The 27,206-nt window shown below is 36.1% G+C and overlaps 1 protein-coding gene across 1 annotated transcript in view; it reads right to left on the bottom strand.

Moving 5' to 3' along the window:
• The window catches only part of LOC115210306 (zinc finger protein 99), a 244,287-nt gene that overhangs the window by 165,851 nt on the left and 51,230 nt on the right, over window positions 1–27,206 (bottom strand). The window contains exon 3 of the mRNA XM_029778829.2: window positions 10,254–10,277. The gene's annotated coding sequence lies outside the window, so the exon portion shown is untranslated. The remainder of the gene's footprint in view (window positions 1–10,253; window positions 10,278–27,206) is intronic.

Here is a 27,206-nt window from a genome sequence, read left to right as displayed (position 1 = left end):
TTTCCCTACCTTACTTCAATGAACTTTTTAACCATGTCATCCCCTGTTTTACACCGTTATCTTTTCTCTCTTTTTCTCTTCACCTGTCACTTCCACTAACCGCATGACAGCTTAATGCATCGGCTGGCAATAATGTCACTACTCTTCACCCTCTCTCTGTTTGCCGTTCTTTTGTCTTACCACCAGAACATCACCCCTCTGCTAAACATTTCTAACTCTATCTATATCACTCACTTCAACTAACTTTTTAACCACGTAATAACTATTACGCTCCCCTTACCTCACGGCACTAACACTTCTCTCTCCCTCTTTCTCTTTCACTCTTCGTCTTCCCCTTCGACCAATCACGCGACAGCGTAACACATTTGGGTCTTAGCGTACGAACATAGATGATGAAGAGGATACCGACGACGATGATGACTTTGAAGAGGACTATGATAAAAATAATTATAATAAAAATAATTATAATAATATTTTTTGTTTACGTACGATCTTAGACTGTTCGCGGAAAGTGAAAAACAGGTAGGTTCTTTGGTCCATATTTTTTTTATTTACTTCACAAAACATAGAAATGGAATTTGGGACAAATAATTGTGTTACATTTCAATAAAAAGAAAGACGATAATAGGAAAGGAAATGGGATAATGATACTTGGTGATAAATTAATGAAGGCTGTTGAGGTGTATGGATATAAGCACTGAGATATTACTAGAAGCCGACAAGGTTAAAAATAGCAAAGAAGATTAAACTGATATTGGTATTAAAGACAAAATTATATGTAAGAAGTATATTATGGGATGTATCACGTATAAGATATAGAATAAGTATTTTCCAACGGAATAAAAAAGAACTCAAGAAGTTAAACAGAAACACACGGAAAATGAAAACAGTATTACGCCCGAAAAGTAATATTCACATGCTTTTCTTCCATTGCCCAGGAAGAATGGAAGAAAATATTTGATAAGTTGCGGAGAACAATTTGATATGGCATGTTGCTAATCATCCAGAACCTTGGTGGTTGGTGTAAACTTATCTCAGACAATTAATAGAATATGAACATAAGAAATTCAGAAAAGAGTAAAATGTGACATCATGGTGTGAAAAACAATGTTATGATAGTTTATCAGAGATGTAAATAAGCGAGAGTCATATGATTGGCTGCGAAAAATCAAACTTAGCGGTTGGAACAAGTGCTAATTTGTGCAACACAAGCAAAATCACTTAAAACAAAGTATTATGAATATCACATCGATAAAAATACTGAGTTACTTTTATGTAGTTACACAGTAAGCAAATACAGTAGACGTGTACAAATAGAATATAAAATATTGCAAGTATCGTTCAAGAGAAACTGTGGGAAATATAATTGGGACAGACACAGTAGGTGGTACGGACACCAAACCAATGCAGTGGAAGAAAAGAAAACGAGGAAATTGTGGGATTTCAACATTCAATGCGATCAAGTCGTTGAGGCAAGAAGACCCGATGTTATTAATTGTTACTGTGAATGTGAAAGAAAGACACTACACAGCGACTGATAGATATAATGTCTTCAGGAGATAATAACTGATATAGAATCTTCAGTAAGTGAGAAGAACAAGGAAAGAATGAGAAAAAAAAACAGGACTTGGAAAGAGAAGTTGTAAATGACTAAAACACGAAAAAGTTGAAATTGTTCCAGTGATCGTGGGCGTTCTTGATACATTCGGAAAGAAATGAAATCATGGATAGAGAAAATTAGAATCGAGATTCAAACAGAACACACTAAACTGTATTACTTTGGAACTGCAAGAACCCTAAGGAAGGCACTTGAAACTTTAGCTGATAAGAGAATCTCAAAAGACTCATCGTTAGTGGCTATGACTCTCTCCTTGGGTTGTAGTAACGACAGCAGATGCTTGCCATATGGAAAGTACAACTACTACCACCACCACCACCACCACCACCACCACCACCACCACCACCACCACCACTACTGCTGCTGCTACTACTGCTGCTGCTGCTACTGCTGCTGCTACTACTACTACTACTACTACTACTACTACTACTACTGCTACTACTACTACTACTAAGTATGGTGTAAATGTAGATCCAGCTATGCTGCGAAAGCATTGATGTCCATGGAAATAATAAAGTATCATATTTTTTCCTCAACTATTATGTAAATGTGTCAAATGTGCATAATTTTTTTTTATACTTCATGCAGTTATTATCCTATTATTGCATCGTCTACATATTTAAGATAACTAACTGGCATTAGATATTACTTAGAATGTCTTTGGAAAGATTCCAAACATAGTACCATTGTTTACTCGTATGTGAATTTTTCATTTATGCAGCCCTAACATTTGGCAAAAGAGAAAAAATACGAAATACGAAATGCGAATATATTTCTTCAAACACTCCTTGCCAACTATTTACAGACTGTATTTTCCTTGTCTGATTTGATAATGACTTGGTGCTTTACTGATTTTTGATGCGTCAGTTTTCTATGTAACGTATCTATTTTCTGTTTTTGTAATATTCAGTGTTTGTTACAAAGCTAGAAGCAAAGTTCTCGCATTCATAAAATAGCCAATCACTGGATTCATTCCTATCCCGTATAACTTATCCTGTTAAAACTTAAAGTCTACCAGTAAACATTTTAATAAATATTTCTTTTAAACTTTTCTTTTCTTTAAAATAAATTCAGTTTACTTTTATTTTGCTCCTTTGCCAAATATTTTTTATACTAGTTACTTTTAATGTTAGAGACTATTACATAAATATGTATATAATAAGTGTTTAGAATATGAATTTGTTGAACAGCGAATTTCAAAAAGAAAGCTATGTGACAATGAGATCTGTTCACAGAAAATTTTTGTGAGTGATACACGCGCAAGTACGCTCGTTCGCACTCACACACACCAAAGAACTTCTGAATTGAAATTTTTCTTTTATAGTTGGAAAAAAAAAAAGAAAGATCAAAGTTAATTTACATGCTCAATGAATCCATAATTAGATCTTTAAGTGGCAAATATGAAGATTTACAAATCAATCGATAATGAATATATTGAAATGGAAACTTTCAAAATCTTTGCCAGATACATGATAGGCAAATCTTTGTATATATGTCATCATATCCTCCCTCAAAACTGCCAGTGATTTATAGGCTGATGGTTTAAAAAAAATCTGTTGGTCATTGTTATGTGCACTGGCAATATAATATATCATTATTTTTACAGATAGCACGACCACAACGAAACCTCTGTGTATGCTGCAAATGTCACACAGTGGCATCAAGGATGTGAACTCAAGATGGAGATGCAAATTTATTAACTATTAAACCAATAATACATACACACATACATACATACATACATACATACATACATACATACATAGATACATACATACATGCATAAATGCATACATACATACATACACACATACATACATACATACATACATAATAATATAAATAATATATGAATATATGCATATATACATACATATATGTACACACCTACATATATATGTATATATACAGGCATATATGAACACAATGAGAAATGAAAACATAAAAACAAAAACATTGAAACAAACTTTTTTTCACACAACGATAAAACAGAGAAACAAGACATATAACACAAGGGATATTCCCCTTCATCAGTTGTCCCTGTTTCATCTACTCCGCGTTTCGAAGGTAAGGACAAGACGCGACTTCGTTGAAACAATCCTTCCCGCAAAGCAAATTAAATAAAAAATTTTTTTTTTTGCGGAGGGATAAAAGTGGTAAAAACTAGAACAAGACAGTAAGAACAAAACAAGACAGTAAAAGATAGAACAATGAGAATAACACAATAAAAACAAACGATGAGGGCTGTTAAGACGATGGAAAAATTATTCTGAACACTTAATACATACATACATACATGTAACAAAGTGTAATTCGGAGTATTTGAAACAAATTTAATGAAACAAATATATATATAATATATATATATATATTATATATATATATATATATATATATATATATTATATATATATATATATATATATATATATATACATATATATATTATCTATCATTACTGAACTTAACAGTGATCGGCATCCAGACCGTCGTAGCCGGTCTTATGATTCAGATGTTTAGATGTAACAAGTTATATTTGTTTAAAACATTTGCCAATATTTTACCGAAGTTTATATCCGTTGTCTAATACTCACAGACATGAGGGGAATAATGATTGGTCCTCTGGTAGAAATTCTCTGTGGAACCAAACATCATTAAAAGATGAAATCTTTGTTTCATTAGTCGAGACATTAGAAATGTCTTGCTCCCATGCCAGATACACTCAAACACACAACAAACACACATATAAACATTCATATATATTTATGTGTGTGTGTGTGTGTGCGCGTGCGAGTTTGAATATATATATATATTTATTTATGCATGTGCGTATATAAATACATACATACATGCATACATACATATATATATGATATATAAATATTTATGTATATACATAGTGAGAGAGAAAGAGGGAGGGATAGAGAGAAAAGGATAGAGAGAGCGAGAGAGAGAGAGAGAGAGAAAAAAAAAGGCGAGTGAGAAAAACATATCTGTCAACCTAATTCCAGCATAAATATATTTTTAAAATTTCATCAGATTTGTATAGGATTTCTTCTTAAATAACATTATTATTATTATATTATTATTATTATTATTATTATTATTATTATTATTATTATTATTATTATTCCAGATATTTTTACCTTGTCCCATAGACAATTTCGTATTCCAATAATAAATCATTAGTAATACTGCCGTACCGGATCTCAGAAGTTCAGAATCTACTACTTTGCCCTCTATAACTCTGATACGACACCGCTTCATTTCCCACGGCAAAATATATTTAAAAATAAAACAAATGCAAAATGCAAAACGAACAAACAGCATAAACTATCGTTAAGAAGGATAACAACAACATACTTATTTAACAAGAAGGAGTAAATATTATAAATGTTAACAATTTTCTGTGGAGAATAACTCGTCGACGTTTAGTTTTACTGAAAAAAAATTATATTAAGGAAATTAATAAACGTTTTTGCCTGGAATTTTGTAGAGGAGAGCCTAATAATGCGTTTAATCAAATGGTAATATTGTACAAGAAATGTTAGGATGGAATTTAATAACCAAAATATATAGAATAATTTCAGGAACGGTGAGATTTATTAAAAATAATTGTTAATGCAGGAATAGTTGAATAACGGAAGAAATGTAGCCAGAGGTTCAGTTACGTTGTTCTCTTTACGTTCTGTATATTATGCATTCAAATCCCGTAGGTTTTGGCATTACTTTCACCTTTCTGTTAACACTCATCAGGTACACCTATGATTAAAAGTGTACCAGACGTGGTCATCCTTTTTGTACCTCAGAGAGTATATTTTCAAGCAAGGACAATGAAGAGTCGTGGCGTGTCTTCACTAGAATAGGGAGGAGACGAGACTGGAGAATTGTGAGAACTACATCTAGGGGAAAGTAAAAAAGAAAACAAGAGAAAAAGAAAGGAAAAGATCCGAATCCAGATAATAGGAGGGCTTAAGGATGAAAGATATCCTCTGAAAAGCGCCTTACAGCATGCAGTACTTGGACATTACGGTAATCATGTGAGGTAACTATAGATTACTAGTAACAGGAAATTCTAGAACTGCAGAGGATGCTTAGAGGAAAAATTTAAAATGCAGCACCCCAGGTAGGCGAGTCATCTGTTATACACGTGGGAGCCAAATCTATTTAACAGATTTAAAGCCTAAAAGATCGAAAGCATCTGCAACAAATCATGGCGGTTGCCGTTCATCCCGCTGGGGTCGATAACAGAAAGTACCAATCAAGTACTGGTGATACTGTATCAGCTATTCCCCACCCCTCAAAATTACTGGACTTGTGCCTAAATTAGAAATCTTCGAGCTGGCATGAAGGCGGTGAGCTGGCATAATTATTAGAGCGCCAAGAAAGATGTTGCGGAATTTCTTCTGATTCTTTACGTTTTGAAATCGGATCCAAACAAAGTCAACTTTCTCTTTCATTCTTTAATTGTTGATAAAATAAAATATCAGTGAAGTTCTGGCATCAATTGGATCTGTTTATCCATTTTCCGGCCCTTTGTCTATATTAGAACCAATTAAATTATCACTAGAAATGTAGCTATTGGCTGAATTGGTAGAAGCTGGATAAAATACTTTGATGTATTCAGTTGGGTTTTTTAAGTTCTGAGTTTGAATCCTGACTAAGTCGACTTTTCCTTTCCAACGTCTGGAGTCAATAAAATAAGTACCATGCAATACTGATGACCGATTTAAAAGATACTATTCCATTATTCGAAATTGGTAGCATTGTACATAAAAAACCGGATGGCAACATTGTCACATTCTACATGAACAATGTAATCTGAAGTGATTGCTATATTTACTGCGGCACATCTCTTCTTTATACTGTCGGCATGTTCTTCTATCGAACAGCTTAGGCCTCAGAAACTTATTCCGCGTCGTAATGCAGCTTCTATGCCAAGAGATTCATCACAAGAATGATATCTTCACTGCGCCATCTTAAAGAAAAGCATCAAAGACAGAAGCCTATCAGTAGCGACAACTTGTTAAGTTGTTCATTTGTTATCAAGATCAGGAGCATCGTACGATATTTCCATGTTGAAACGGTGGGTAATCTGAATTACGATGAATCTTTATCCAAAGAATATGAGAAGTGTAGAATCTAGTTAGTACCTGTTTACATTTTACACTTTTAGGTATCTTCATTGGGGTGCTCATGAAACATGCATTCGACTCCTCAGCCGATGGTGTTTATTTCCATTCAAGGTCAGGCAGCCACACAGACTAAAAGTGAAAACTAAGACAAGGTTAGTTACCATCAGTAACATGCTGAGTGCTGATAATCGTGTTATCTTCTCATACCGTGTAGAAGGTTTAAGAAAACCTTGTGAATATTTTATCGGGAGCTATTTGGTTTTATAAAATATCTCAAGAAGTCAAAATCATGGGAGAGAACTGAACTTTGTACATAGATATCAGTATCTCGGTACCACTGCTTCGAGCAATCTAAATCGAGATCTAAGACTAGAGAAACGCTTAGTCAAAAAACATCAACTAATGTCGGTGTAGGAGTGGCTGTGTGGTAAGTCGCTTGCTTACCAACCACATGGTCCCGGGTTCAGTCCCACTGCGTGGCACCTTGGGCAAGTGTCTTCTACTATAGCCTTGTGAGTGGATTTGGTAGACAGAAACTGAAAGAAGCCCGTCGTATATATGTACATATATGTATATGTATGTGTGTGTAGATGCTTGTGTGTCTGTGTTTGTCTCCCCAACATCGCTTGACAATCGATGCTGGTGTGTTTAGGTCTCCGTAACTTAGCGGTTCGGCAAAGAATAAGTCCTGGGGTCGATTTGCTCGACTAAAGGCGGTGCCTCAGCATGGCCGCAGTCAAATGACTGAAACAAGTAAAAGAGTAATGTCGGTGTATGAGGCTCTATTCTCAACGCAATTCTTTATGGCATCAAGTGGTAGATAACATACTTTTCATAAGAACATAAATTTCATGTGTTTCATGTTAGGTGTCAGTCCAGAATCCGTGGGATTGAATAGCAAGACAAGATCAACTGCTGTGATGTACTGAGCAGGGAAATATCCCCTCTAAGATGATTTTCCTGTGCCACCAGCGACTTTGGTTGTTTGGATATGTTCGTAGTCAGGATAATGGTAGTAGTTTAAAGCAAAAAGACCTATATAGTAAAATGGCATGGAGATTGAGAGGCAAATTTTCCCCCCATCTGCAATACAGGGATGTGTTCAAAGGTGATATGAGAGCGATTGGCTTCAACCTTGTCAATTGGGATGCAGTGGCTGGCAAGCGAACTCAATGATGCAAGTGTCACAGGGATTAAGAAGTAGATGAAAACCTAAAACTTATATGAAAAAGGCTAGCAGCCTCATATAAAATCTACACACACCTCATCTACACAAGAAGCACCGATCTTTGTATATTAGGTCTAAGATCCTGTTTGAAGGTTAGGGGTTACTTTTCATAGTCCACCTCTTCTTGCTCCTCCTTCTTCTTCCCCTCCTGCTCTTGTTCCTTCTCCTTCTCCTTTTTGCTTTCTTTCCACTTGCTGTTCCACTTCTTCCTCCCATCCTTCTCAGCCTCATTTCTCCTCTTTATCATCGCCATCCTCCCAACTTTTCTGTTCTTCGTCCTCTTATTCCTTCCCCTGGTACCCTCTGTAGACTGCAAAACTGACAGATACTCGTCATAGTAAGCAGCAGCAGTAGCAGCAGCAGTAGTAGTAGTAGTAGTAGTAGCGAATACAGACGGGGGAAATGCTATCACATCACCTGTTACTGGTTATTTGTTATCATTAGTGAAACATTGCTAAATATTCTATTCATCCAGTATTCTTCAGATGTTTGACCTATAATTAGGGCTTCCTACTATTAATGTGCATTTTGTTCCATGGTGAAATATGAAGAAAACATTTCAAGGTGGGATGTGTCAGTTTTTCACCCAACTGCAATAATACCTGTGCAAGCACTGGTTCAACTTTGGAGCTGAATGGTGGTTTTACCATCAGCCAGCAGCCACCAGGTGCCAACAGTGGTTAATCACCCGTCAGTCATTCACGTGTTTCATGTTCAAGTTATCCGTACTCCCGTATTTCCGTTAATTTTCTCGGAACGCACCGACCCATTCATAACAATGTCTTCACAAGGTAAAAGCAAGAAGCAGAACACAGCAGAAGAGAAAGGATCGTAAACAAGCGATGAATGAATATAACATGAAGTCCTCTATATTGTAAGGCAAATTTAAGTTATTTAGTAAATGATAAAATAGGCTTCAACACACGAATTCACATAAAAAATCTTGCAAACCAAGTACTAAAACGAAATATATTTTCTTATTCTTTTTATAAAAGTTTAGAGAATTTATCGTAATTTGTGTTCTCATATAAAAAACAAAACTCTCTGAAATGGACTACTGCTTCTCGAAGTACAGTATTTTATTATATTTTACCGTATTTATAGCACCCATATTTTATTAGGTTTATAAAACTGTTCTTTACTAGAATTACTCTTTTATTTCCTCATATTTCTCTTATTTTTACTATATTCAGAGTACTAATAATAGTACTGATGCACATATAGAGTTTTAATGAGTTTTATAAGATGCTTGGATCTTTTCGGTTTGAACGGTAGTTTTTGACATAATTTCTAGGTAACTAAACAATTTTAAACTTCGCATACTGGTAGAATGTGTTTATAAAACATCTTTTTCTCTTGGCTTTATTGAGAAAATTCTATAGCTTGTAAGATATTTGTTGTTTTTTGTTCAATTTCTGCAATTTCAACCAATCAGTGACGTCTATTGAGTTAAAAAGCATTCTGTGCCGTATGAATATGTCCCTCTTTTAAGAAACAGATTGGGTTTATTTACATTTGTGAAGGAAAAAAGATACCCTTCCCCCACCCCTAACCCTAAAACAGATTGAAATGCAATAGATCGATTCTAGGGTCATAATTATGGGTGACAATTTCATATGACACCGCTAGAAAAAACTGCCGTTCAAACCGAAAAGATCCAGGAGCTTTGCTAACTGAAAGAATAATGATTAATTATTTTGAAAATTCAGTCATCTGGCAATACTGTGGTCCCAGTGGTGCCGAATAAGAGGGAGTTTCCTGAATTAAAACACCTATTAAGAGCGATGGATTGAGTTAAAATCTCACCAATATCGATTTTGCCTTTTCAAAATTTTGGATTTCATACTGGGAAATAGTCTAATCGTTTAAAGCTGAAGTAGTTGCTCGATCTGCTTCTTGTCTTCCTTAAACATAACCTATCATCTTAAAGAAAGATGTAATGCAGACAACATTCGATTATGTATTTGAGGCACAATGCCCCACAATCTACCACCAATAAAAAGAAATGTGTAGCAAGGTGGCAGGACGATATTAATAGTAAGTTTGCTCATTCAGGTCTGACTTGGGATAAGAAGAATAACATCATGCTAAAATGTGGAGGTATTTCTCTCAGTAGTTCATTCAGATATAACGAAGAAAAAAGAAAAAAATGAAAGAACCAACTAAGTTTCAGCGTTAATAAAATGCAAAAAATGAAATCATCATATCACTAAAATATACGCCATAAGTTACATTTTAAAACTAAATTTGAAATGAGAAATACTTGACTTACCTTCGAATTTTCTTTTAGACTGTGCTGGAAATAAAACAGAAATGAAAGAAAATATAAAATCTCACAGCGAAGTAAAAAAGAGAAAAATATTTATATATATATATAAATGTGTGTGTGTGTGCGCGCGTATATCTTCCTCCCTCTCTCTTATATATATATAGATACACACACACACACACACACACACACACACACACACACACATATATATATATATATATATATATATATATAAAACACCAGACACACATACATAATTTGTATAAAATGTGAGAGCTGGCTTGTGTACAGGAGAGAAAGATACGAGTATATTAAAACGGTCAAATCGAAATTGATTGTTAGAATATTAGCAAATCAGTTAGTCACTACTAACAGAAAAAAATTTAAATAATTAAAAGATATTAATAAATTTTACTTTCAGAAATGCATTAATTTATTGAAAATAGTCATGTCTTTATGGTTCGTAGACGTGGCTGTGTGGTTAAAAAGTTCACATTGCAACCACGTAGTTCAAATGAATCAAACTGAAGCTATGGTCAAACCATGTACGAATAGACAGAGGCGGTGTATAAGCGCATCAATGTGACTTTCTGTTTTTGGATGATTAACATAATCCGCCGCTTCACGTTTCACAATCACATGGCCCTTTTTGTGCATTTAGCCAAATCCACGGTCTACGGTTAGGGAATAACTTTGTTCCTTTCTATCACCAGGCATGGACATTAAAAATGGTTTCGGTCACTATGTTTCCACCTATTTATCAATTAACGAAAAATAATGAGACTGTACGGAAGCCCTTTAGAATATGCTTGCTCCTGGATGGTAGATTTGTTACGTCGCTCAGTCGAATACTACAACATATGTGATTGATTTTAGTGGGATTAACTCTCTACTAAACCACAAGAATTGCAATATTCATGAAGGTTACAATTTATATCAAACATCAAAATGGAAATTAGAAATTGATAGCGATCATTTTCTCATTAGCTTTCTGATTGGAAAAAAAAAAAATATATGATAATCTGATTCGGAAAAACGAGTCGATAAAAGCCATAAATTAAATTATGTCCATGTATTTTGAGGAGCGGTAAGTTTGACATTTCACACAAAGCTCTTCCTTAAAAAATGGAACCGGGTTGAAACGTTAGAAATGACATTTCAGCCCGGCACGCGAACATATCTTGTTTTGCGAATCTTTAGAATTGAGGTGTATATGTAACTCAATTACACACACACACACACACCACACACACACACACACACACACACATTGTAATATATATTCACTAATCCTTCGACTATCACGGGCGTTACCTTCCAAAATCACCCGCGATAGATGAAAATCCGCGAAGTAAAAATAGTACTGTGTTGTGTATTTTTAAAAAATTATTTTTATAGTGGACGTTCGGTTTGACGCAATGGGAGTTACGTTGTAAGAAGAGAAATAGATTCATCTACATAATTCTCTGTTCACAATTTTAAGTTTTTAAAATAATTTGGGGCAAGGTGAGAATCTTACTCATGCACTTGCACACGTACGTCCCCACCCACCAAACTTTTAGGATATACCCAGATTAGTTCAATTTTACTGAATCTGCTAAATATTTTGGGTTTTGCATGAATGTCTATTTTTTGATAACATCCAAGCTAATCACTCCCTCAGTTCAGCTGAGCTGATTACCAGTTGCTAAAATAACTTTCAAAAACATGGTTCAAATAAATGGCTCTCTACCACACTATTGTATAAATATTTACCATATTTATTATTTTCATTAATTTAAAGGTGGGGGTGGTAGAATCAGTAGAATACTGTGTAGTGTATAGCTATTTTACTTTATATTCAAAATTCAAATCTCGTCTATAAATCTTCATTGTACCTTTAAGTGAAGCAACAATCCGTTTGGCTGTTCTTTGCGGCGTAGGAAAATTTTAAGTACTTTGAGGTAACTTCTGTGCTTCTATTATTAAGGCAGTGACCTAGCAGAATCGTTAGCACGCCGGACAAAATGCTTAGCGACATTTCGGCCTTCTGGGCTCTAATGCTATCGGGGTCGACTTTGCTTTTCATCCTTTCGAGGCTTCTTTCAGTTTCCATATACCATATCCACTCACAAGGCTTTGTTCGGCTCGAGGCTAAAGTAGAAGGCACTTTCCCAAGGTGCCTCGTGGTGGGACTGAATTCGCAATCATTTGGAAAGCAAACTTATTACTACACAGCTACACCTGCACGCACACACACACACATACGAGCAAAACGCCCCCCCCTGTCCAATGGACAGTGCTGAGTTGTCAAACATTTAAACCAAATTTTCTCAAAACAACTTGTCCGACCGTCCCATAAGCCTCCCCTTTGAGAAACACTGATTTAACCTAAATTTGAGACACCAGCAAAAGAAGAAATAAAGATAGGCTTTTTTTATATTCCAAAGAAAAACGATTTTTATTCACGCAAATATGCAACTGAAGAGTTTAAAGTACCAGTAAGTACATCGCATCAGCTGATGTACTTGCGCGTTCAAATGCACGTTCCTACGGCTTTATCGATCGCATCTCAACTGGAATCGATTTTTGCAATTTTTTCAAGACTTATACACGCCCTGATACCATCCGTATCTACATATCAAATTTGACATAATGGATTTTATATGACACATACATACATACATACATACATACATACATACATACATACATACATACATACATACATACATACATACATACATACATACATACATACATACATGCATACATACATACATGCATGCATACATACATACATACAAACATACATACATACATGCATACATACATACATACATATATACATATATACATATATACATACAAATGTGCGTGTCTCTGTGATTGCGTTTCCTTTCTATTGCTTGACAACCGGTGTTGTTTTGCTTACGTTTTCGCAAAAGCAACCGACGGAATATGTACTTGACTTAAAAATAAGAACTGGGGTCGAATGAATTGCCTATATAACCTTTCTCCGCAGCTAATACTTTGGCAACTAAATAAGAAATCATTAATTTAAAATAGTTTGCTTAAAAAAAATAATCGATAATGCAGTCTTCTTAACTCAGATGTTATAAGGTCAGTTTTGATTATTCTGTCCTCTTAACTCAATTTGCTAAAGTCATTTATCATTTTCTAGTCTTGTAACCGAACAAATACTTTACTGTCTATGTATCCATCTCTAATTTAACTGAAACGAAACTCGTCCTTCTCTTTTTATCTCATTACTTAATTTGAGGCTAACACCTATTTGATCTCATTTACTTTAGTGACAGTTATTGTTCCGTTGCTCCATTCAATTCTTAATTGCAGGTTTTATTATAACATCGGCATTTATTGTATCAACTAGCGTTTATTGTAGTTTCAATGCAAGTGAAACTTGCATAAGTTTCTCTAAGAAGGCGATAACTAATACTTTATTCTTCCCCTTTTATTATTAACTGACACCAATATGCTCCCAATTTGCTCCCGGTCACTGCATTTGGTGAATTCGTTAGTACATTAGTTTGACAACCGAAAGGTCGTCATTTCATTTTCCGCCTCCAGTCATGTGCTGAATTGCAAGCAAAGATTTTTAGCTCTCGGTGGCTGAATCTGCTTAGCGTGTAATATGTTCTCGGTGACTCAGATCGATCAGATCTATGTTCAAAGGTGTTACGTCATATTTCTAGGCACAACGCATTCGGGATTATATTATTCAATATGCACTTTCTTCTAAGTAGTGTGTGATTTAAAGGAGATATATTTAAGTGTAATTTCTAGCAGGTCGGGTGAACAAGTAAAAGCTCACCTGATAGCTTTTGTGTTAATATATTGTTGTTGTAAGGCGGTGAGCTGGCAGAAACGTTAGCACGCCGGGCGAAATGCGTAGCCGTATTTCGTCTGCCGCTACGTTCTGAGTTCAAATTCTGCTAGGTCGACTTTGCCTTTCATCCTTTCGGGGTCGATTAAATAAGTACCAGTTACGCACTGAGGTCGATATAATCGACTTAATCCGTCTGTCTGTCCTTGTTTGTCCTCTCTGTGTTTAGCTCCTTGTGGGTACTAAAGAAATAGGTATTTCGTCTGTCTTTATGTTCTGAGTTCAAATTACGCCGAGGTCGACTTTCCTCCTTTCGTGGTCGATAAATTAAGTACCAGTTACGTACTGGGGTCAATCTAATCGACTGGCCCCCTCCCCATAAATTTCGGGCCTTGTGCCTAGAGTAGAAAAGAATGTATTGTTGTTGTTTAGTCCCAGGTCATCTCTAACCGAGTAAACACTGACTAAAGACGATTTAGCCTGGACTGTTTCCTAGTTTCTTAGTCATTGTACATTTAGGCCTACAATTACGCACCCAATATATCCATTGCTTAAATCAAGCGTCGCGTGTGAGTTGAGTACATATTAGCTGCTATTTCTGATAAGGCGAGTGACTTCGTATGGAATTCTTTTTGATTTCTGGGGATTAAAACGTAGTTGAGTCCGAACCATATAAGTCCGAACCTACTGTACACGCTCATTTTATTTCTAATCAGATAAAATTTTTGAGTTCTCATCCTTGCATCTTCTGATGATAAATGTCATTAGATCAATTCATTATTATTTCTATAATATATTTCTAATACAAGCACAAGGTCTAAAATTTGAAAGTAGTTGTTCGTTGATTAAATTGACTTCGGTACTTTATTTTATCGGCCCGAAACGATGAAAGGCAATGTCAGCCTAGTATGATTTGGACTCGAAACACCGCAAGATATTTTTTCCAAACGCACTCTCTCTTTTACTCTTTTACTTGTTTCAGTCATTTGACTGCGGCCATGCTGGAGCACCGCCTTTTAATCGAGCAACTCGACATTGGGACTTATTCTTTGTAAGCCTAGTACTTATTCTATCGGTCTCTTTTGCCAAACCGCTAAGTGACGGGGACATAAGCACACCAGCATCGGTTGTCAAGCAATGCTAGGGGGACAAACACAGACACACAAACATACACGCACACACACATATATATATATACATATATACGACGGACTTCTTTCAGTTTCCGTCTACCAAATCCACTCACAAGGCTTTGATTGGCCTGGGGCTATAGTAGAAGACACTTGCCCAAGGTGCCACGCAGTGGGACTAAACCCGGAACCATGTGGTTGGTAAGCAAGCTACTTACCACACAGCCACTCCTGCGCACTAACGATTTTTAATGTAATTTCAACTGATTAATAATTACTTTTTGATTCAATGCATCAGGTAAGTTAGCCCTGTACTTAACGATATGATCTTAATGCATGAAACATTTTCTAATGTCATCAGTTAATTCGTTGTACACTACAAACATTTTTTGAACTGCTTGGAATATATGGAACCTACTTTTAAAAAATGCAGTTTTAATTTCGCTGAGAGAAGTAAACAAAATAATTAAGCAATAGGTTTTTATCTTCCCATGTGCAAAAAATGTGATCGATTTGACTAGTTTTTAGAATTCTTAGACTTTTATCAGAAAAAGAATCCCTACCCTTCCTTGTGTAGAAAGTAGCTGCTTATAGTAATTTACTGTGTATGCAAACGGGAATAGTATTTTACATTTCAAATTATTCAAAGTAGTTGTATAATGCATCATGAATAAATGAATTAATCCACGTTATCAGTACACATGCTTTTATGCAAATTGGACTGACTAGTTTAGCTGAGTTTGCATACGCTATAAACGGCTATAATCTATTAATATCTTTCTTAGTAGACAGAAGATAGGTATTCGTTCAGTCATGAATGCATAAAATAATATGAACCAAGTCAGTTCCAACTTACGTTTTCTGCCCACGGTGAGAACAAACCTTAGGTGGAGCCACCTTGTTTGCAATTGTATGGCTATTAAAAAAATGTATGCCTTAGATTTTGAAATGTCATTAGTTGTTTCTTAACTTACACTATTAAACTTCAGATAATACTACTATGAACCAAATCTGTGTCCTGCATTTCCTATTCAGTAGCTGCTGTCTATCAACCACCCGACAGTTTAAAATCTAGGATAGGCTTTATCATACACTGTGCACTGTATTTATTGCCGACTACTATATTTATATTGCTTGTCTCTAATAAGAAAGAAAAGGACACAGACGAGAATTCTCTGCTATTAGATTTTGCTCAAATTACTTTCAATCAACAGTGCCTATTTAATCCTTTTGCTAAGCTTTGTTGATTAAGCTAATAAAGACAAAATAAAATAAAACAAATAGCAATACTTATATCCTGCTTTTCTTTTTATAGAATACACATTACTAATTATTTAGCTGAACACTAATGAATAAGCAAAATAATACCAGACAGAGATGCATTTCGTTACCGAACATATACCAGTGGTGCACAAACTGACGAACACCAGTCTCACCCCAAGTATTAGGGGAAAGTTTTTGACTCCTCACTCTCATTATTAGTGAGGGGACAACGTAGTTTGCACCCATATAACTCACCTTTTATCGCTATGATGTTGGGCAAATTAAAAAAAGTTTAAAATCATCTATACTTTATTAAACATGGCAATTTGTTTTTCCCCCAACCTTTTTTCAATCCGCATAAACTGTTCCTATACTGACCTACACTGACATTTAATCATAATTTATACGTACTCATGCACACACACACACACACACACACACACAAACAAGGTGATACACATACACACAAACAGACACACGCGCACGCACACACACACACACACACACACACACACACACACACACACACAATCTTAAGTATTTTGATACTGTTTCGCTCAAAGATTAAAATTGTTGTGTTGGAAGGTTATCTTTCTTTGCATGAAAACATTTAGTGACACAACCAACCAATCAACCACACAATGATGCAAACATGGATGTGCAGTCTTAGGTGAAAAAATTGTAGGTCTTGAAGTATAAAATTTCTCTTTTTCATTGATGTTGAATGGAACATTCACATCTTCTGATCTGGAGATCTCTACACCAAGATATGATTTTTGTTTCCTCTTCTAAGAAACTATGCCAAGCTTATTGCATTTGCATTTGGTGAAAGTTTTGACGGAAATTTTCTATTAATATTTCATGTATGGAAAAGTGTGAATATAATTCAACGTCAGAAATGTTTATTATATTCATCCTAAGACAGGCTTTCTGACGAATGGCATTTATAATGTGTTAGCAGCAACACCGTGTCGCATTGGAAGGTAATATATTTTGATGACATTTTCGAGAAATTTGCAATCACATTTGTAATGTCTTCAACCGAAATATGACATAATCGACATTTCCAGTCGTATCTTGGGAGTTTAAAGGCTCCACTCTCTATTTTATTCAGCGGTTATGTATGTATGTATGTGTGGAGGCGCAATGGCTCAGTGGTTAGGGCAGCGGTCTCGCGGTCGGAGGATCGTGGTTTCGATTCCCAGACCGGGCGTTGTATGTGTTTATTGAGCGAAAACACCTAAAGCTCCACGAGGCTCCGGTAGGGGGTGGTGGCGACCCTTGTTGTACTCTTTCGCTCCAACTTTCTCTCGCTTTTTCTTCCTGTTTCTTGAGTAACGATGCGATGGACTGGGCCCATGAGCCTGGCTAAGCTTGAAAAGGGCGCATAAATATGAATGTATGTATGTATGATTCTGACATGCAATGTCTGTGCAAGATCCTGCCTCAGTAAAGCTGGACTCAAGAGTCATCTTCGTAGTCATAAAACGAGACAGATGAGTGACAACCTGGCCACTGGTGGTGGTGTAACACACCATACTAATCATATATGTCGGGCATGTGGAAGAGAGTGTAATTCGGCAGGAGGACTTAAACGACATGCAAAGATACATGAAGCCCAGTTACAACTACAGCCGGCTATTACCAGTAAAGGTCTTAGTTGCCAATTTTGTACAAGACATTGTAGATCTTTAGCTGGGCTAAAAAGTCACGTTCGATCACAGCACCAATAACAGTTAAGCTTCGTACAATGGCCATACTCGATAACGAGGGGGGCAACCATAACATGTATGTATGTATGTATGTATGTATGTATGTATGTATGTATGTGTGTGTGTGTGTATGTATGTATGTATGTATGTATGTATCAATGTATGTATGTATGTATGTATGTATGTATGTATGTATGTATGTATGTGTGTGTGTGTGTATGTATGTATGTATGTATGTATGTATGTATGTGTATGTATGTATGTCTGTATGTATGTATGTATGATCAATTCAAGTTGAAACAAACAAGATTTTAGTGTTTTAAACTAAATATTGGGAGAAACAATTAACAAAACAATCATGTGAGATAAAGTATTCCTTTTTGTGTGACAACTGTAGAAAACATATACTCTCACAGAGGTTGATGTAACACACACACACACACACACACACACACACACACACACACACACACACACACACATATATATATATATATGTAAATGTAATATGTGACAATTATTCGGTAGCCATGATAAAACTCCGAGTTTCGGATGACGAGGTGGAAATCTACGCCGCCATCTCTTCAGTTATCCGGCCATCGGGAAAATGTTATGAAAAATGACCGTTATATAAAGGGAAATTACTGTGTGGTTGACCGTTATTAAGACAAAAGAGCTATTTGAATGACCGCTAAGTGAGGGGAGGGAGTAAAAGTAAGTGGTAAAAAGTTTATAGTATTCGCATAAGTGCGCATGTTCATACCTACACATGCGCGCCTGCATGTGTAGGTATGAACATGCCTTAGCATTTTTATCAATATCTCTAATATATATATATATATATATAGAGAGAGAGAGAGAGAGAGGGAGAGATACGATAGGCTTCTTTCAGTTTTCACCTGTGGAATTCACTCACAAAGATTTGGTCGACTCGGGGCTATTGTAAAAGACACTCGCCTAAGATGTCACGCACTGAGACTGAACCCAGAATCATGTAATTTAGGAAGCTAACTTCCTACTACACAACCACACAAGTATATATGTATTTTATATATTTGTGCCCACACACACACACATATTAACGTTAGGGGCAAGTGATGGCTAATTGCATACAATTACTGATGAGAATATTCATATCAGATGTAGAGTCAAATCTATATATATATAAAGCTGAAGCTGTCTGTGTGTGTGTGTGTGTGTGGCAGGTTTGGTAGCCTTCAACTAACACTATCCCCTCCGAGACCCTGGGGCGCAAGTTGACCAAAATTAAGAGTATGATAGAAGAAGCCTTGCTCTTCATTCCGTAGAAGAAAAAAATTCAAATCTGACCATGTTAAGACCAAAAATTATTTACATAAAAAAAGTGCTTTTTTTCTATGAAAATCCCTATTTTTTATGATTTTTTGACTGCTGTGTCGTCATTTTTCGGTGTATTTCAACCAGAAAAATGTTCACATAAAGAGAATAACAAGCTACATAATGCAAAATTTTTACTTTTCAAAAATTCCAAATCTAAAGGGTCGAAAATAATTTTTTGTGATGTCATTGATTTTGAGCGAACGACGGATCAGCTGATCCAATGCAGATTCAGAGCAAACTCGAGCATCGCCACACTATACTTTTATTCATAGATTGAAACTATATCAAAACTTTGTTAACGCGACATCAAAACCTGCCGTTTCAAGCGCAACTAAGAAACAAACCCGAGCAACGCCGGGCTATATTGCTAGTTTATTATTAAAAAGAGATTGAGTATGGCTTCAAATTTCCAGTGTCCAGGCCTGTTCACTGTCTAGACAAATTTCAAGACAGATGAAACTTGTAGTCATTGTTAGGTCTCACGGTTTTTGCAAAAGTAAAAAACAAAAATCATTCTATATGACTGCATTGTGGAACATTCAGTTCATCAGCTGTCAGCGGAAATCTCAAAGTTTTCGGTACTTAACGACACTACCCCTTCTTAAAGTGGTACCAAGTAGCATTGGTAGATGCCAACAGGGAATGGGCAGGTTCTTTTGGTCCACAATGTAGCCCACTTTTACCCTTCAGTAAACAGGATGCAGCTGTAACCATTCCAGCTAGGCAGTAACTGTTTCATTTCGCTATTCAGTGAAGATTTGTTCGTTGCACCAGCGCTTGTCTTTCTTTTACAAGCACCTGCGATACCCATGAAGAAATATTTTTTGCTTCTTTCTGCTACCCCTATTCTTGTATCCATATATGTATATACAAACGTTTTTCTCCCCTGCACCTGTCTGTCTGTCTGTCTCTGTCTCTCTCCCTCTCTCTCTCTCTCTCTCTATATATATATATACATATATATATATATATATATATATATATATATATATGTGTGTGTGTGTATGCATGTATATAATATATGTATATGTATTTATATATGTATCTCTCTATATATAAACGGCAGTTTGTCTGTGTGTGTTTCTGTGTGTCTGTTAGGTTGTACCCTCACCCTGACCACGGCTTTCAACCGATTCTGATGAAACTTGACACACACATAGCCCAATGTCATAATTCAAAACTAACGCAGCGAAAATTTTGAAAAGTTCCCCCAGTTCTGAAAAAAATCGATAAATTCGACATGGGGTCGAGAATCAGAAACACAAACCACAGACTGTCTAGGGGACGCAACTCGACCTTTTTAACTAAAAAAAATTTACCATCATTTTTTTTTCCATTTTTTGGCTATAACTCTCTAAAAATGCTTTGTAGTTATTTCCCTTACAAACCCGAGCAACGCCGGGCGATACTGCTAGTGTATATATACATATGTATATATATAGATATGTATGCATATCACTTAATCAGTCAATCAATCAATCAATTAATCTGTGTGTGTGTATATGTGTGTGTACGTGTGCGTGTGCGTATGAGCATATACAAATACGTAATTGTGTATGTGTTTATGTGTGTTTACTTGTATGTTAATACAAACATACATACATACATACGCGCGCTCGCACACACACTCACACATGCACATACATGCGAGTATCCTGCGAGGAACAGGCTAAGCCACTTAGAATAAACGACTAAGCGCTAAATCTGGGTGACAATATATTTCATGAAGAACAATGAATCCGTTTCTGAAGGTTTTAATATTTTAGCTAAAACTCCTCGATAGAAAGATTAGAATTTCTAAACAATCATTTTGATTAGTTGAAGGAGGTCTTTCTAAAACGCGATTGACATTTTGTTGGAAAGTGGGCTTTTCTATATCTTGAATCGCAAGCGTTTTCTACTCTAGGCACAAGGCCCGAAATTTGTGGGGAGGGTGCCAGTCGATTAGATTGACCCCAGTACGTAACTGGTACTTAATTTATCGACCACGAAAGGAAGAAAGGCAATGTCAACCTCGGCGGAATTTGAACTCAGAACGTAGCGGCAGACGAAATACCTATTTTTTTACTACCCACAAGGGGCTAAACACAGAGAGGACAAACAGAGACAGGCAAACGGATTAAATCGATTACATCGACCCCCAGTGCGTAGCTGGTACTTATTTAATCGACCACGAAAGGATGAAAGCCAAAGACAACCTCGGCGGAATTTGAACTCAGAACGTAACGGCAGACGAAGTACCGCTAAGCATTTCGCCCGGCGTGCTAACGTTTCTGCCAGCTGGTCGCCTTAGCATGGGTTTCAGTATGGGTTTCTCCACGGGTATATACATGATGCCTAATATCACCCGAATTCTCTGATAAAATTAACTATTTTCTCCATTTGATATTCGAGGTATATTTTCTTGACAGGAATAAGAATATTCAGTACTTTCAACCATGAATGGGAATATTCGTGGTTCAACGTATTGTTCTTAATGATATAAATAAGCATACACATATAAACGCAACTACACATCCATAATAACGGAAGTCAGATGAATGTCGAATATTACTATTGCCTAGCCTTGGCCAAAACAGCTCGCTACTTGTCTAGTTTGAGTGAAACTGGGAAATTATGTGCTGATGACGGTCATTGAGGTAACTTCATGTTTACACAGCTTCGCGCTTTTCTCCAGATTGACTCTTCCTTACTGACATTTTAATCTAGAAGATTAACCCCCGTTTTCACTCGGAGTCGATTGCAATTGCAACTAGTCTGTTTAGCTTCTTTCGTAATGATGATACTTTCAACTAAATCAAGAAATTATCCTATTGGCATTTGATATACTTTTCATCGTTTTTTTGGTCAAATTCATTCAAATGGCTATTCTGAGTTATTTCTCCGAGCTTACTTTTGTTTTATATTCGCACGCACAAATCTATGGACATATTCCATCCATAATTAGTGTTTTCTTCAACACTGGGTAGGTTTCGTTAGCCGCTGTTATCGTACTGAACAACAGATCATGTCGTTATATTTTGGAGACTGCTACATACTGAAACAGGTCAGCAATCACTCAACTACATTGATGCTAACAAAAGAGACACTCAACATGAAATTGTGGACCTACTAGAGCCAAGGGAGCTCAGTGATTCGTAGCACGGCGGAGTGAAACACATTTCGGTTGCGACCTACATTAATTCTCCTTACTGTGTGTTCTGGTTTCAAATGTGTTGTGATGTTACAGTATCACAACAATGATGTTTCACCATTGATGTCACGATCTTACATTACGGAAAGGGTAGGGTTGATGAGTTTAAGCATTTGTATTTTAGGTTTTGTTTGTTCGTTAAGCAATGGACTCTGTTGAAAATGATCATCGCCTATTCTTTTTTTCTTTTGCAGCTAATGACTGCCAATTATGGGTGATTATTGTGTCATTTTCTAATTATTCCTCCAAATTCTTTCCATTGTGTTATTATTCCATAATGTTATAGTTCCACTTCAGCCATGATCTGAACGATATAATACCCGAGGCATTCAAGCCGTGACTGTCATATATTTTTTAAAGCGATCCATATTCAAGGCTATTATCTCATTGAGCTTCCCATTCTTTTAAGACAGTAGGATAAGACTGAAGAGATATTTAGTTACTATTTCGAGCAGGGCTTCTAACAAAATAGAGTTTATTTCTCTCCCTCTCCTGTTTCTTTTCATAATGTTTAAAAGGTATGTGTATTGCAGACTGTATGGTATATGCTTGCTTCCTACCCACGTGATTCCTGGTTCAGTCCCACTGCGTGGTACCTCGGGCAAGTGTCTTCTACTATAGCCTCGAGCCGACCAAAGCCTTGTGAGTGGATTTGGTAGACGGAAACTGAAAGAAGCCCGTCGCATATATGTATGTATGTATGTATGTATGTATGTATGTATGTATGTATGTATGTATGTATGTATGTATGTATGTATGTTTGTATGTATGTTTGTATGTATGTATGTATGTATGTTTGTTTGTATGTATGTATGTATGTATGTTTGCATGTATGTTTGTATGTATGTATGAATGTATGTATGTTTGTATGTATGTATGTATGTATGTATGTGTGTGTGTGTGTTTGTGTGTCCCTCCCATCGCTTGACAACCGATGTTGGTGTGTTTGTCAATGAACAGAACTGCCGGATTTCAAGGAATGAAAGTCCTCAAATAATGCAAGTGCATGAAATACCTCCACTGAAAGTGACTGTGTGGTGTGATTTTGGGGCAGGTGGAGTGCTTGGACCGTTCTTCTTTGAAAATGATGAGGGGAATTCAGTTACCATTAATGGAGAACGTTACCGAGACATGCTATCCACTCAGCTATGGCCGAACTTAGAAGATAAGGAGATTGACAACCACTGGTTCCACCAGGATGGAGCGACCTTCCACACTTCGCGCCAAACACTTGCATTACTTACGAAGAATTTTCGCAACGAGGTGATATCCTTGCATGGTGACCAGCAATGGCCACCAAGGTCCTGCGATCTTAAACTCTCGTGATTTCTTCTTATGGGGTATGTGAAATCACAGGTATACGCCAAGAAACCACGTACAATTCGTGAACTTAAGGCTGAAATCAGGCTTGTGACTGGAGGCATTGGGCCACCCATCTGTGAGAGAGTTATCGGAAATATCGAGGAGCGCATAAATGTATGCAGACTCAGTACAGGTGGACATATGACCGACATTGCGATCCATACCTTAACGGGATACATAACTCATTAGAAATATGCAAAATATAACAATCTTTATAAGAATTCGTTTTAATTATTCACCTTTCAAATTCGACGCCCTTTAAGTAGAAAACTAATCAAGTACATAGTACTAATTAAAAATGATGTTCTGTAGATTATTTATCGCAGAGAGGATAGCAAATTATATCGTGTTAAGTAATTTTTTTGAAAACTAAGTGCCGAATAATTTCTGGACATTGAAGGCTTAAAACACAATGCTAGGCTCCCGCGGGGTTATAAACGGAAATTTATTTCAGAGTAGGTCAAGAAATACGTAGAACACACACACACACACACACACACACACACACACACACACACACATGCAACTAAACAAAACCAAATATGCATTTGCATATGTATATATGCATGTATATATATTCTGTTTTAGTTGAGTCTATCCCTCGCTGCTCTTGAGTTTCTTCTGTGCTCACCGGCTTATCAGGCACGTTACTACTTGCCTGATGAGTCCATGATTATACAGGTAACATTCCAGATTCGACCAAAAATAAAGATATTGATTTCAAATTTTCGCACAAGGCCAGTAACTTCGGGAAAATAGGAAAGTCGATTGCATGGAGCTCAGCTCTCAACTGGTACTTATTTTATAGATTCGAAAGGATGAAAGGCAAAATCGATCTCGGCAGATTTGAACTCAGAGCATAAAGACGGACAAAATGCACTTATGCATATTATCCGGCGTGCTAACAATTCTGCCATCTCGCCGCCACCACTAAATTGTAAAATATTAATCTGTTATGATATAGAGTTCTCTTTCTTCCAACAATCTACATTATGTATGTATGTATGTATGTATGTACGTATGTATGTGTGTATGTATGTATGTATGTATGTATGTATGTATGTATGTATGTATGTATGTATGTATGTACGTATGTATGTGTGTATGTATGTATGTATGTATGTATGTATGTATGTATGTATCATCTATCTATCTATCTATCTATCTATCTATCTATCTATCTATCTATCTATCTATCTATCTATCTATCTATCTATCTATCTATCTATCTATCTGTTTATCTATCTATCTATCTATCTATCTATCTATCTATCTATCTATCTATCTATCTATCGCTAGCTATATCTATAGCTAGTTAGCTACATCTATATCTTTATAGCTAGCTATATCTATATCTATATATAAGTATACATGCATGCTTATAAGTATATACCTCGGAAGAAGCTGTAAGTTGTTATTTCACCCTTGGTCAATTTTGACCGAGTCGACCTATACTGAAAGTTGTTCCAGCTGTGGTCATTCTACCTTCTTGTCAAGCAGTGACTATAACATTTACTGCATCTTTCATTAAGACTGTAATGCTCTTTCTAATTGGACAAACGACTGCTCAGAGGCTTCCTCTTTGGCTCGTATAAGCATTAAGTCAATACGTATGCACGTATATGAGAAAGAGAGGAGATAGAAAGAGAGAGAAAGAAAGAGAGAGAAGTATATAGTAAGTTGCTTTTCATCAGACTGTACATCGTATTAAGAGTGATACTTCGAATCCAACATCCTGCCCATGCTTGACACGTAGGAATTTGCAGCAGTGTTTAATTAGACAGATGTAGGATGTTCATTTACACACAAACCCACGTATCATATAATATAATATATTATTAATTTATATCATATGCGTATGTGGATGATGTTCTAATATACGTTATACATGTCATAAAAAATACTGCAAGGAAGTCGTTGGTAATATTTGTTACCTTACAGCGAGTATGGGCAATATGCAACAACTCTCAGGTTGCATGCTCTGTCCCTTTATGAGTTTTTGGTATGGCACACGTAATGCCATGATTAAAGAAAAATATAGCTTTACTAAAATTTTGTAATAGTAGCTTCAGGTGTGACTAATTTAATTTGAACAATTTCATTTCATTGTCCCTCTCATTTATTCAGGCTTTCTCTCGATCGATGTTTATTAGACTTCGGCGATCCCAAATTATCATCTAATAAATATGTATGACTTATGAGTTTCGCTAAAGGATTTTGCTATTGGAGTGGCACAATATCCATTAGGGCTCGCTCCTACAAAAAAAGGTTACACATGCTAGCCTTACGATAATATACTATTCCTGCAGGGCGGCGAGCTGGCAGAATCGTTAGCACGTTAAGCGAAATGCTTAGCGGTATTTCGTCTGCCGCTACGTTCTGAGTTCAAATTCCACCGAAGTCGACTTTGCCTTTCATCCTTTCGGGGTCGATTAAATAAGTACCAGTTACGCACTGGGGTCGATATAATCGACTTAATCCGTTTGTCTGTCCTTGTTTGTCCTTTCTGTGTTTAGCCCCTTGTGGGTAGTAAAGAAATAGGTAATATTCTATTCCGTATCTGCCTGTTGTGGATTTATTTTTCACGGTAAAAGATTTAAGTTTTAATCTTACTAGGTGGACGAAATAATTACCAGTAATACTCGTGTACTGGTTTCATTACAGCAATTAGTCTCCCTTGTTATTAAAAAGAAAATAAATAGATAAAACCAGTGTACTAGGTAGTAGTTTAGTGTAACTGACGAAGATAAGATAAACTATAGTGTTTTGTACATGGTTTCACAACTTTGAGTTCAAATCGACTACAGCTGGTCTTCCTTTTCTTTTTATCGCATTCCTTTGGTTTATACTAATAACAGCTACAGTATTTACTCAATTGTCTCTTGATCTATAATAGTTAAGCGAAAATAAACTTTATTGTGTAAATCAAGTTTTTTTTTTTCGCTTTTAATAATGTGTGCACATCTAATGATTACTTTAAAAATCCCAATAACTCACACAGAAAAATATATAACTTGTAAACGCAAATTTTGTTTTGAGTCTGCAGGCACATGGGGCCACACCCAAGTTTCTGAGTTGTCTGAGTGACCGAGAATTCCAAAATTCTCC

This window comes from Octopus sinensis, linkage group LG4 (assembly GCF_006345805.1).
Source record: "Octopus sinensis linkage group LG4, ASM634580v1, whole genome shotgun sequence".
NCBI classification, from domain to species: Eukaryota; Metazoa; Mollusca; class Cephalopoda; order Octopoda; family Octopodidae; genus Octopus; species Octopus sinensis.
This window is presented reverse-complemented; position numbering and strand designations above follow the sequence as displayed.